Source organism: Euprymna scolopes, chromosome 10 (genome assembly GCF_053919585.1).
Source record: "Euprymna scolopes isolate OS-2025 chromosome 10, ASM5391958v1, whole genome shotgun sequence".
In the NCBI taxonomy this organism is placed as follows: Eukaryota; Metazoa; Mollusca; class Cephalopoda; order Sepiida; family Sepiolidae; genus Euprymna; species Euprymna scolopes.
Window position 1 is genome coordinate 57,005,542 of NC_136491.1, and position 15,085 is coordinate 57,020,626.

A 15,085-nucleotide genomic window follows, 5' to 3' on the forward strand; every position below is an offset into this window, starting at 1 on the left:
TATGCTGTTTTTAGCAACTTCTGCCCTGATATGGCAACAGTACTCCATCCTTGGACGTACTTGGCTTTTATATAGATAGAGAATTGCATCAGCAGTGAGATATCTTCTGGAGCGGTAGAAGGATCCTACCATTTTTCCAGCGACCTTGGCAATAGACTTGATGTACGTGTTCCATTTCAGGTGAGGAGTAAAGGTCAAGCCCAGAAGCTTATCAAAAAATGGAGCTTCCCCTAGTCGAGAGCCATCTATTTCAGTTGATGCCAGATGGGGATCAGAGCGTTGATGAAGTAAAGATAGGAGCTTGGTTTTAGATGCATTAAAAGTAACCAGCTACGTATTCCCCCACTGCACCACGCGCTTGATATCAGAGAAGAGAGCATCAGAGAGAACTTTGTCATTTACAGACTTTGCTCTGTTGCCATAGATGGTCGTGTCATCAGCATAGATGTCAACGAATGATTTAAGTATGTGTTTTGGGAGATCATTGAGTAGATCAGGAAGAGAGTTGGGCCTAGGGTTGAGCCCTGAGGGAGTCCAGCATTAATACTGAGGACTTCTGATTTCTGCCCATCAACCACTACTCTTATGAGCCTATCGGAAAGAAAGGATTTAATGATCGAGAATACATTTCCAGCTATACCGTAGCTGGACATATTGTGAAGTAGGCCATTATGTCATACCTTATGAAATGTAAAGAGCAATTGCCCGAGAATTGAAGCCTTTGTCAAGAGATATTCACTAATCCTTTGAGATATATACTCATGACACACAGGAGACATTTTGGTATGTATTGAGAGGGAGACGACTTATCACCTGAATTCTTAAATAGAGGGCGTACTGATGAGGTTTTCTAGGGTGTTTGGAAGCACTTCTCTTTAAGGCAACGCTTAAAGAGTTTTGTAAGCATGAGGGCAAGTTCTACTTGACGCTTTTTTCGGCACTTTAATGGGAATGTAGACAGGACCAGTTGCTTTGCTGTAATCAAGTTTATTGATTAGATTTATGACCTCACGCACAGATATTTGTATGTTGCATAGCGTCACATGGGGTAGAATTAGCTGCAAATTCTTGGCAAATAGTTTGGCGTAATCTGATGCGGACGAGATGACCTTAGGTCGATTGATGATGGTTGGGATAGAACACACGCTTCTGTTCAGGCTCCTGTTTGCTATTTGCCAAAACTGGTGGGAACCAAGCTGTTGCTCAGCTACTTTGGATTTAACGGACTGGGCATATAGCTCTCTTGAATTTTTATTACTCTTTTACAGTGGTTGCTGGCAGTCCTGAAAGTGGCTTGAGTCACAGTGCATCTATTACGTTGGTAGCTATTGAAAAAGTGATTTCTGTACGCGATGGCAGCAGCACATTCTGGGGAGAACCATGGCTGACTAATAGGTTTTTGTATGAATTTTTTGGATGGTATGACTCGGTCTATGACAATTCTATAGGATTATACACAAAGTTTGGAAACTTATAGAACACAAAAAGATATTTCGTTTTCGAAAGTCGGTTCTTATCAGTCCCAACATATACAGTTATTAAGTGAATCCTTGGAAATGATGATGGGAAAATAGAAAATGGGCATTTTTTAATCAAACGACTGGAAATCGAGCTGAAGACACTGGACATTTGAAATGATTTTCTGAAGAAATAAAAAACGCTATTCAACATATCAATGTATGAATGTAAAAAATACGGACAAAAATCATACACACACACGTTTGCTCTCTTTGTAACTTTTAGTTTGCTTTCTGTATTCGCTCTATTACACATCTAACGCACACACATATACACATATGTATACATAGACATACATATAAACACAGACAGACACACACACATATATATAAGGTAATTATATATGAGAAAAATGCATACATAGAAACAACATATATATAATAAAAATGCATACCTCAAAATCGCACTAGAACCAAATAAGACAGCAGAATAAACGAAGGGTTTGTCCATAGTATAACATCATTTAGTTAGAATTTGGGATTTTGGAGTAAGCATGACGTCACAGACTGATATATATATATATATATATATATATATATATATATATATATATATATATTAATATCGAGAAAAACGGAAGCGAAATAAAAGAGAGGAAAAGGAAGACGACAGAAACGGTAAAAGAGACCGTCGTTGATAGGTTGGCAAGTGGTGGCGCGCTCTCTCTCTCCTTACGCTTAAGAAGTCTTATATTGCCAAATTAATACCTTGTACACATAGAATCTAAGACAAAAAAAGTATATCAGCCCAAGCAACTATATTTGAACTCACTTTTGACAATTTATAGCTGTTCCAATAAATATTTTCAGCAAGAAAATATCATAATTTTTCTTATTTTTGCAGGAGCTATTTGATACACTGACCGTTTGAGATATTGAAACAGTTCATTGGGAGTTTATAGATTCCATCTATGGCGTCACTATCAATTTTGGAGACATTTGTATCACAAATGATGAACTGTTTTAGATTCAACATTTTTTGTACTTCTACCTTATCATTAATCACTAGATTGTCTGCGATTTAGAACAACAACCTACTGTTATATGAAAATTGCTTTAAAGTGCTAATGGTTCAGTAGATATAATTATCATTTATTAGCAATAATAAATGACGATTATATATACTGAACCGTTATCACTTTAATTCCCAAGTGTAAGTAAGCTGTTGGTCTAAATCATTGACAATTCCAATGAGTGATTATATGGTGGTGTAGCGTTCGTTGACACGACATCGGATATTTTTTATTGTTTAAGATATTCTCTATTAATTTGGTTGTCCCGATTATAAGAGGTTTCTTTTTCTTTGTATTTATATTTATATAATATCGTAGCTATCGTCAAGACACACCCACTACCAACCAAGTTGCTCTAATCTTTATCAATTCACCTAAACGCAAATTCCATGACCAAAACTTCTTTCCTTAATTGGCAGCTTATGGAACTCTGTTTCACTAGTCTGCTTCCCAGCCTACTACGACTATCCGGTCCCAAGTCTGTCAAATCTTGCCTCAAAAATGATCCCTAGGCTGTTGCCTCACTAACAATTTTACACCCTCTAACTCTTATCATCGAGTGACCTTTGAGCCTTGATAAATTGTGATTCCTTTTATAAAAATAGTCAATAAATAGATATATGATGAGTATGCATTCCTAGATACATAGGCAAATGAATATAAGTAAATCGATAGATATACGTGTTCAGTTTGCACGGCTGTCCAGTAGACGTAGACTTAATCGTTTTGGGACGAGAATATCATGTAGCAAATCGTGTTATTCAGTATGTACTCCTCCACCTTCACATTTCATTAATTCTCATTACAAACCGCCTCTACATCATTTCTAAGTGTTTCTCTTACATTTTTTAGACTTATGTATCCACACACTCACGTATGCGTTCAAAGCACTAAACCCGGCTAATTTCCTGCCCATACTTCAAATCTTAACAACTTCCAAGTTGACATTTTTCTTCAAACTCGATTTATTGATATTTCGATTCCATTGACAATCGGGAATAGACTGTTTTTTTTTAATAATTTATAACTTTGAAATAAAGATAAATGCGCTCAATGTCAAGAACGACGCAAAATATATAAGAAGTTGAAAAAAAGAAGGAATGACTAAAGAGAGAAGGTCATAATAACAGGTTTGACGTTATTTTATCTGACATTCTGGTAGTCGCCCTACGGATATGCTCCGTGGATATCAATATAATTTATTGTATGCCAAGATTTTATGTCTGCGTTTAATAGCATCTGCTCACATTGTCAAGTGTTGATATCTGTTTTTCAAATCTTTAAGAAACGTATTTTTTCTGTTTCAGGTATAAATTGTGTCAGTATTCTCACGTATAAGATTTTATTGCGTTTCTTTATATTATTGGAACTATAAAAGAAAATGTATTATTTTCTAAAAGCGCTGCCGAATCGCTTGTTGATGAAGTAATCATTATAGGCGTATATTGCGCACGGTTTTTAAGGAAAATATATCATTCGATTAATGCTGTAATTTTTCCGTTGGACTTGTTGAGGTAAAAGGACATTATTTAGGTACTCCTGTTCTCACGCCGAAATTATCATACAAGTGGATAAAGATGTATCGGATAAAATGTATAAATACCTTGTCCAAATTCGTCAAATAAAATGATAAAATGTCACTTAACTTTACTTACACACACACACACACACACACACACACACATATATGTATAGATATGTGTTGGGGGTGTATGTGTGTGTATGTGTGTGTGTTTATGCATATATAGAGAGAGACAGTGAGACATACAGACGGACAGATGTTTTTAAGAAGTATGGAGGAGTATAGGGAGGTCATAACAATAATGTGATCTATGAATAAAGATTAAAAAACGAAATGTCTTGTTTGTTTTTGATTTCTTTCAGTTTTGTTTATTCATTTATTTTTCCAATGTTTTAAGGAGATTGTTTGGTCCTTTTTTCTTTTGAAAAAAGAGATGTTTTCTCGAAACATTAAAACCTCCACAACCAGGGTTATATCAAAGTTCGTTTACGATTTGTATTGTAATTATCTTGAAAAATAAATAGATCTCAAAGTTTAAAAATTAACAAAAACAAAGAAGACCTTTTTCCTTTGATCATCTTTTTTCATACGTCAAACCAATACAATGGCCAGTTCATTGCATTGCTATAGCCTACTTATACTCCTTCATATATATTTACCAACAATACCTCAATCAAACTACCTTTCTATGTTATATATATATATACATATATATATATATATATATATATATATATATATATATATATTTAAACTAAAGTGATGTTTCCGTTTACGTTCACTAGTATAACTTTCTAAAATTAGCTACTTATATTTTTAATTTAGTTTAATTATTCTTACGTATTTCACGAACAAAATCAAAATAGTTCCGTTCAAATCTATTTTATTCATTCTAATAAATTTTATCAGCCGTTTATGTTTAATATGTATTTTCAACGCGGGAGTCAACTTTTTTAACTTACACAGTTCTACGTCCTTTTCTTCAACTTATTACACCGTACAGAAATACTGTAATGAGATAGACTTATCGGTAATTGTTGAAGACGCTCCTCTATGGGATTAATGGACTATCTGATGAGTCACTTCCTCTGGTGACGTCATTTCCGGTAATGAGTACCGGTAGCCGTCAGTCAGAGATTGGTACGCGTCTAAGCAGGTCGTGTGCAAACGCCCAACAATTGAGGAATGGTATTGCTCAACCCGCCTTTACTATAATATATGTGAATACATGTTTGTTTCTAAAAATCCTGTGTTCCTTTCGTTTTTATTACCATTTACACCATAACAAACTGGAGACAAACGGATTCGACCTTCACACCGATTAACTCCACAAAAAGGAAAACTCGAAATTAATTTGACTTCAAGAGAACTTCGGATTTACAAGCTAAGAATTCGGCTGACAATTACTTTTTACAAACAAAATTCTAAAAACAAAAAAAGAAACAAAGCTCTCGACTCAATTGTAAGTAATCTTTTTGTCCCTATATATAAATTGAAAAGAACTGTACCAAACGTAAAAAGTAATTTGGTTGCTTATTGAAAAAAGAGAAAAATGTTGACCCAAATTACTGCGAAACAATTTTAATTGTAACTTGTCTACTGTTCATTCTTATGCAAAATCGGACATTTTTCAAATGAAGAGAAAAGTATATTTTTGTTGCCTTTTCTGTTTGCTGTTAACTTTAGGCAACTTTTTAACGTGAAAGAAAGGGTTTTCTCCCTTTCTTTTTACTTGGACTAAAGTAGTATTGAAAGGAAAGACTTTTTCATTGAGTGGAATTTTGTGAAATATTCTATTTCTAACAATCTGTTCTAAAGTGATTTTTTTCTTACTCGTGGGGACAAGTACTCCCCAGAGACAAACATAAAAAACTACCCATTTTGATTAACTTCCGGACAATTCCACAATTATTTTTATTCTTTCGAAACTGTATTGTATCACAGTATTTTTTTTTGTTTTGCTTTTTGTTTCGCAAGTAAATTTTTTTGTCTCATATTGGATTATTTCTAGGGTTTTAACCAAGAAGCAAGGGATGCATTGCTCCCTCTACATACGCACGCACTCAAGGAAAGGACATTTTTTTTATTATTATTTTATCTCTCTTTTCCAGTCAAAAACGGAAATAGTTTAACGGAAATTTAAAAGAGCGTGATACACAGCCTCAGTTACAATTTCAAGAAAGGCAACAAGCATTCGAGGAGAGAATGCTACTCCAACAACAGAGACAAGAAGGGCTATAGTTAAAAATGTTCGATAGAATGGGACACAGGGACTACAGTTTTGCTTTTTCCCAAAGTACAATATGAAACGCTTTTTGAACGTTCAACTAACAACCGGAGTTCGATGGGACGTTTGACGCTTTCTATCGGAGATATGAGAACCTATTCACCGTGGATTGTCAAGCGTGGATCAACGTTAAGATGTTTGCCTACTTTTGAGGAAATTAAGGACCACAGAACATAGCAAGCATAGGACGACAAGAGAATTGGAATGTTCTGAAGCGGTCAAACTTTTATCCAAACTGTTCAGCCCGAATAATACGCTCTTTCATAAAAGATAGAAGTGTTTTAACCTGCAAAATGCGACGACAACGATTACCTGACCTTCGTGTTCGTGGTAAATAAACACTGCGATGATTTCCGTCTATTTGACGTATCGACAGATGACTTCGAGTGTTTCATTTTTGCGCAGGGTCTAGTCTCATCCAAAAACGCTGGGATTAGACGACGTGTTCTCTGTAGACTTGAGAGCGAACAGGGCTTCACCCTACAGAAGTTGATCGAGGATTGCCAATGGGTAGTCTGCGTAAGGAACAACTCGAAACACGTCGAGGAGTCAGGCGCAACATTTATTATAAGCACGACCTTCACACCGGAAGAATACTCACCCCGAAATAGCAAAGTTGGAAGTAAGAAAACACAGGTTACACCTAATAAGTACTACCTAGTAACAAGACCCGGATCCCCTACAAGCCCGTGCTATCGCTGCAGCGGGAAACATTGGTCGAGTCAATGTTTTTACAAAGGTAGATACTGCAACGAATGTCAATGTTTTTACAAAGATACTGCAACTAATGTGGCAAGGTTGAATGTGAGAGCTTGCATACTTTATATAATGTCTGACGGTGCCAGGAAACCGATTGCACATACTAACGGTCGAAAGACAGTGCCCTCAAATTGAAAAAGAAGCCTTGAGTATTATATTCGCAGTGAGAAAGTGTCATAGATATTTACACGACAGAAAATTTGCATTGCAGACGGATCATAAGCCGTTTCTCACGATTTTTGGTTCCAAAAAATGCTTACCGACATATACGGCAATAGACTGTTGAGATGGGGTACATTATTACTGAATTATGATTTCATCCTAGAGTACTTGTCTTCGAAACAAATTAGTCATGCGGATAGCCTATCTAGGCTGATACCATTGAAAAGGGATCCGTTTGAAGATTCCCATCATTGCCACTCTTCAAACGAACGGGGAAATAAAAACGATGATGGACAACACAATCAGAGAACTCCTGTTTTTTTCTCTGGAGATTAACAGGGAAGCAGACAAGCGTGACTTCATCCGTGACATAAAAAACAAGATCGCTATAAAGTTCCGGAAGTATTTTCGCGTTGCGATGAGGTTTTACTACATGACGAAAGAGTGGTGATTCCCACATGTCTCCAAAAATGAATGCTCCAGGATTTTCAAACAAGACATCCTGGGAAAATCGTATGAAGAGTTTGATGAGGAGCTATGTCTACTAGCCTGAAATGCACAAGAACATCAATGAGAGGATAGACTCGTGCACAAGCTGTGCCCTTGCGGCTAACTCATCACCGATTACGTTAAAACATTGGCTAAAAACTGACCAGCCATGGTCTAGGGTGCACATGGATTTTGCGGGTCCGCTCGAGGATCAAATTATTACTAAATTGTCGATAGTTACTCCAAGTGGTCTGTGGTATTTAGGTACAGAAGACCGACAACTAAAACGACTATGAATTTCTTACATGAACTGTTCGCACGTTTTGGTGTAATCGGTTGCATCCAAAATGATAATGGAACCCAGTTTACATCTGCTGAGTCCAAAAGTTTTAGTGATATGTTCCAAGTTAATCATATCACCACTCCCCAATACCATCCTGGTTCGAATTGGAAAGCGGAACGCTTTGTGTACACTCTTAAAAGAGAACTGAAGAATGTCTCAAGGAGCCCCAACAGATGAAGCACTTCAACAATTTCTACACGTGTATAGGATTACACCCAACCCGAACACACCAACAGCAGTTTCACCTGCAGAAACGATATTTGCGCAGAAAGTGAGATCCGTTTTTGACAAGCTCTTAACCGAACAGTAAAGGCCACTAGTGACAACTTGTTTCTCCAGTAAACGTTTCGTGTCAGGTGAAAGAGTGTTTTCAAAAGTTATAAAAACAACACATCATTCTGGGAAGTGGGTACAATTACTAAGCGAGTCGCTGATATGGTATATGTCGTCCAAGGACCAACATATACCCACAAACGTCACCTGAACCAACTAAGAAGATGTCAATGTTGAAAACAGCGACATCCCACCATTAGAAGATGAGCCGATAGACACTGTCTTCGAAACTTTTGATCTTGAACCGTCTCAACCAACACCTGAACTACGGCGGTTGTTCCGTAAGAGAAAGGTTACCGAGCCATTGATGGTAAACTCTAAAAGGAAGAGATACTGACAGATTTACGAACAAAATCCTTGGGAGGAGAGACGCCCCTCCATGGGATTAATGGACTATCTTGTGACGTCACTTCCTCTTGTGACATCACTTCCGGTAACGAATACCGGTTCTGTCAGTCAAATATTGGTACGCGACTAAGCAGGTTGTGTGCAAAAATGCCCAACAGTCGAGAAATGATATTGCTCAACCCGCCTTGCCTGTAATATATGTGAATTCATGTTTGTTTCTAAGAATCCTGTTTCTTTCGTTTTTATTACCATTTAACACCATAATAGTAATATAAATAGCGACTCGACCAGAAATTAAGCGGCAAAAAAACAATTAACCAGAGTTTGTCTTCCACTTACAACCTATAGCTCAAATTTTCATTCCAAAGTTATTCTTTTTATATAAAATGCGTCCTCTAAATTATTTTATTTGAAAGTGCAATTTAAAAGCATTGTGCAGAATTTATAACATTTTCTATGCATATTCCCGTACTGGTCGTTTTAATGTGAGGAAAATGCGTACAGAAATATATTAAAATGTATTACAATAGGAATGTGCATAGGAATGTTAATGTGTTTTTAAAACAACTTATACAATTTATGCTTCAATAATCTTGTCTGAGCTCTGAAATTGCTTTTAATCAACTTAATGTATGAAAAAATTCACAATGGCATTAGAAATTCAAACAAAATTCCGGAAATAAATCTTACTACAATTTCAAAACAAACACTTTTTCTCTGCTCAAAATTTATGGGCTGTTTTCAATCAGTTCTTTATTTAAGTCAATTTGTTTCCAGACAAACAAATTAGATTACTCTCGTATGGAAATCAGCCCCAACTATAAAAATATACCATAGTGAATGAAAGTTGTTTTTTCCTCCGGTCCATGGCCACTGACGACTTCCAAGACACCTCATTCGCTTTCATTTAGTAAACTTTCATTTATAATCTCACGGCAAAGAACATTTAATCATTCTTTATATATTGAAGATCATAATAATAAGTATGCAGTGTTTAGTTTGTATAGAAGATTTAATTTAATTTTATTCTTCTCCGAAGCACTGAGTAAGTAAAGAAGTTAAGAACATAATTTTTCTATCTTAAATTAACATTTAAATATTTATAGGCATTCACGTTCTCTCCTTTATATGCATGGCTGTGTTTATTAGGCATAAAAAAATATCAGTAAAACAACATGGCACATTTATCTTTATATCGATCAGTTTTACAATAACTCTTATATTCTATGTACACATACATATATACATATATATATATATATATATATATATACAGATGGGAGAGGAGATAGTGAGCAATGAATTAACAAGAATGTATACAAATATGCATATATATATATATATGTGTATATATATATATGTGCATATATATTTATATATATATATATATATGAGCAGGAATATAATAATGGCATTCACAATAATTCGCGTATTGCTATCGATGAAGACATGTCAAGAAATACTTGTCATCGATAATTTTCTATAAAAAAGTTCATTGTGCATTTTGTCTGCTTAGTATGCATTTTCTGTCTAGTAAAACTTTAATATATCTCATGTGCATCCAGTTTCTTAACAAAGTAAACACCAGGAAATGTCAAATATTTGCCGACGTCATTGTAAGTATGAATGTTGGTGCACAATAACGCATCTAAACAAGTAAATTGTAGTCAATTGAACAACAACGTAATGGCCTTCACATTTTGTGCCAGTCTACAACTGAAATATGATATTAATTAAGGCCAAATGTCATTCCAGTTATTATTGTATTGTGTTCATTTATTTATTAGACGATTTGATCATATTTTTCGTTTTTTGCTCTATGGGACAAAATGTGCAACGGTATTTAAACCAGCATAAGTTCAAAACAGAAACGGAACAACCGAACTAGTGATCACGTCGAGTCAATGCATATAATTCCATCGGTTCGGCGTAAGAGGATAGTATTCTCTTACATAGTTTTACATGTTGCTTAAATTTCCACAAAGTTAATATGTCGAGTTAATAGACACGATTGCATTGTTAACTTCTCCGATTCTCAATCAATTTGATCGCACTATCAAATAGGAGTGGATGATAATCGGGTGAATTATACACATAAAACATTCTGATATGTTTAATGGGGGAATGCTTCGGGTAACAGGCTTGCAAGTCAGTATTATTTACCTAAAAAAGAACCAGAAAAGAAACGAAGATTAGTCATTGCTTACTGTTTGACCACCAAGAATTGTATTTCCTTATTTCAATAAATGTTCGCATTTCCGAATGGGGATGCTGAGTAATCCAAAAAGGAAAGTCCATCAAAATATAGGATTCTCTGAATAGTCGTAATGTCTACAACTAAAGAACCTTATATATATATATATATATATATATATATATATATATATATATATATATATAACAAGCTAAATAGCCTCTGTCATCCTGTCCGTCACAATATTTTTAAACTCTATATTTTCCGAAACTAAAAGTTGCAGAGCGGCGTTAATGGCTTCAAAGCTTTTTTATGTTTTTTTATGTTTTTTTATGTTTTTTTTAAATCTTTTTATGTCTTTTATGTTTTTTATGTTTTTATGTCTTTTATGTTTTTATGTGTTTTATGTTTTTTTATGTTTTATGTCTTTTATGTTTTTATGTATTTTATGTTTTTTATGTTGTTTTTTTATGTTTTTTATGATTTATGTTTTTTATGTTTTTTTATGTTTTTAATGTTTTTATGTCTTATATGTTTTTATGTTGTTTATGTCTTTTATGTTTTTTATGTCTTTTATGTTTTTTATGTTTTTTATGTCTTTTATGTTTTTATGTCTTTTATATTTTTTGTTTTTTATGTTTTTATGTCTTTTATGTTTTTATGTATTTTATGTTTTTTATGTTTTTTTATGTTTTTATGTCTTTTATGTTTTTTATGTCTATTATGTTTTTATGTTTTTTATGTCTTTTATGTTTTTATGTCTTTTTTGTTTTTTATGTTTTTTATGTCTTTATGTCTTTTATGTTTTTATGTCTTTTTTGTTTTTTATGTTTTTTATGTCTTTTATGTCTTTTATGTCTTTTATGTCTTCGGCGGTTAAAATACTTTTAAGTTTGAACATGGGTAAAAATTGAAAAAATCGTTATACATTTTGTACATTCATCAATGTTTTTAAAAACTTTGACCCCAATTTGGCCGACAGTTTGGTTCCCAAGAGGTTACAGTTAAAAAGTTTAAAACATTTGTGGTTTCTAGCAAACTAGCCAGCCAAGTTTGGGTCTAAATATTTGTAATTTTACAGGAAGTGTATTCAGACATGCGGCAAGCTTTTTAATCAGTTTTTGATCGGAAATCTAGCTGCCAAGAGGTCAAAGTTAAAAGAGTTTACCATTACATACTCTACTAAACGCCTTCGCTAATCTTGGATCTCAACACGATTGAAATTTTAGATGTAGGTAACATGGGCATGAGTCTTTTAAATCTATAATATAAAGCTGAATGTGTGTGTGTGTCTGGTCATGAATAGGTTCCTATATGGTTGACTATTTTAAAAAACTGATTACATATAATGATAGAAAATGTATTGAGACACAGGAATGTGTATGTTTGATATGGCAGAACGTTGGTTCATTAAAATTGTGGGGAAATATGTACGGGAATAAAAAAAATTTTAAATTAAAAAAAAACGTTTACAAGTGTTTTTGATGTAAATTTATATGTACATAAGAATACTTTGATAAGTATGTTTTAACTTAAATAGGGATGGTATAATAAAATTGTGGGTTCTTCGTTCGCGCCTGGCCTCCATAGAATGGAAATAGGCACAGACTTTAATAAAGACTTTTCATATCTATCTGCGTAAGTATACTTTGATAATGATGTTTCAGTTTGAATAAATATGGTATAATAAAATTATGGGGTGTTCGTTCGCACTTGACATCCATAGAATGGAAATATGTCATAAAGTTTAACAAGGGTCTTTAATATAGATCCACAGAATATTGTGATAAGTGTTTCAGTGTGAACAGGTATGGTATAATAAATTATGAGGTTTATCTATTTTATGTTTACTTTCATCATATTTTGCTTTGGTTTTGATACCCACAAATTCGAAGCTATCTCTTTACAACCCTTCCTTTTCATAACCTATTATACTTTAATAAATCAGAGTCCATTTTCTGTAGGCTGTTTTTGAACCCAGTCAACGGCGGGTACTTTTGCTTTTATATATATATATATATATATATATATATATATATATATATATATATATATAGTCTTTGAAGTTTTTAACATTTGAAACCACACAAAAAATTATTTTTTATCATTCATTAAAAAAACATCTAGTCAGTAAGTCATTTAATCACCTGCAATCACTGCATCAACTCTCAAATTTACTATAATACCAATTTTTATATTTTTAAGGGATCATCAGTTGTTTACCATGAAACATTGTTTCGGGGATTTAAAAACAAAACAGTGTATTACATCATGGCTCCCCAGCAGTGTTGATCAAACACCACCACCCTTAATCTTAGGAAGAAGACAAGTTACAAAAAAATTTTTTCCCCAATTTCCTATTCTTAATTGTAATTACTAACCTTTTCATAGTATAAAAATGAATTTCTTACCTGTGCGATTCATCAATTTCCACATTTAAAATGGATACATTTTTTAATTTTTTAATTTATCATTCTTGTATTTATAAGATTTGGATTAATCCATTTAACTACTTATCACCCCCACTATAGTTAGTAGTTTGTATATTTACATTCTTATTTATTTAAAATTAGATATATAAAGGTTAAAAATATTTTATTTTTACATATATACATTTTTTTTTTTTTAAACTATATAAATTTATTATATGTAATTATAAATACATTTATACATTGCTAATATAGTTTTGGATTTCCTTTATCAATATAATCTGGTTTATCTTAAACGATTCAAAAGCATCAGGATAACGAACAAATGCTTTATTTAACTGTTTAAATATTTTATTTTTATCTCCACCTTGTTTTATCATCCTTATTACTAAGCTAGAAACTGGTGGTATAAAATCTGTTAATTTTAGAGTAACGCGAGCTATTCTCAAAAACTCTGACATAATGGTTCCATAAAACACAAAAAACGGGGCAGGTGCTATCCTTATGGGGCATACGTACTATTTTAAAGGGGAAAGCGTTTCTTTTATCAAATATTTTATAAAGAAAAATTCCATCCTCAATTTTTATATCTAAATCCAGAAATGTAGCCTGTTGTCCTCTATGTTCACAATTTAATTTTAGTTCGTTTGGATATATAAGATGTTTATTTTTTTCGAATTCATCATTATCGTTTATGCATATAAGGTCATCTATAAATCTCCTACACCCATGAAAGTTATATGTTTTAGATATATCTGTTTTTAATAATGATGACATATATATATATACTCGAGTCTATGTAAATACAAATTTGCCCAAAATGGTGCCGGATCCAATCCCATTGGGATACCTATCGTTTGGAGCAATATTTTATTTCCTATTTGAAAATAGCATTCTTTAATAAGATGACTTACAAGCATTTTTAAAATACCTTTAGAAATACTAGTTTTGCTATTTTTATTTTTACACCAGAAAGCATTAGAGTTTGAAAAGTCTATATATTTACCTTTTCCACCTTGAAAAGCCAAATCTACAGTATCATTTAATTCTTTTATAAGTTTTTCGTGCGGAATTTTAGTATATAGCGTACTAAAATCATAAGTAGCTATAGATTTTGCTTTTTTTCTGGAATTTATTTTATCTAATTTTTCTTTCACTGGTTTGGAATTATTTACTACCCAAAATAGATTTATATTACTATAGAATTTACTTTTCAGGTGAAAATTATTTATTTGATTTATAATTAATTTAAATATTTTAGATATAGCTTTACTTAGAGGTTTAGTGATGCACGTCTTTGAACCTACAATAAATCTAGCCCCAACTGGATTTTTATGCATTTTAGGTATCCAATACATACATGGAAGATTTTTGTGTTTATCTTCTAACTTTAATCCTACTTTTTCATTAATAATACTATTATTCAAAATAATACTATCTAAATTACTATTACTTACTTTATAAGTATCCGAATCGTTTCCTATAAGTCCTACTTCTATCAATAACCGTTGTATATAATATTTTTTACATATAAAGGCTATATTGTTTGCCGCTTTATCAATCGGAACTATTACGAACTTTTCTTGAAGTATTTTAAGTTCCTCCCGTATTTCTGAATTTTTTAAAAGAGGATTGGTTTTTCTAGGGCGTTTAAATTGTTTTATATGTTTAACCTTTTTATTTACGCAT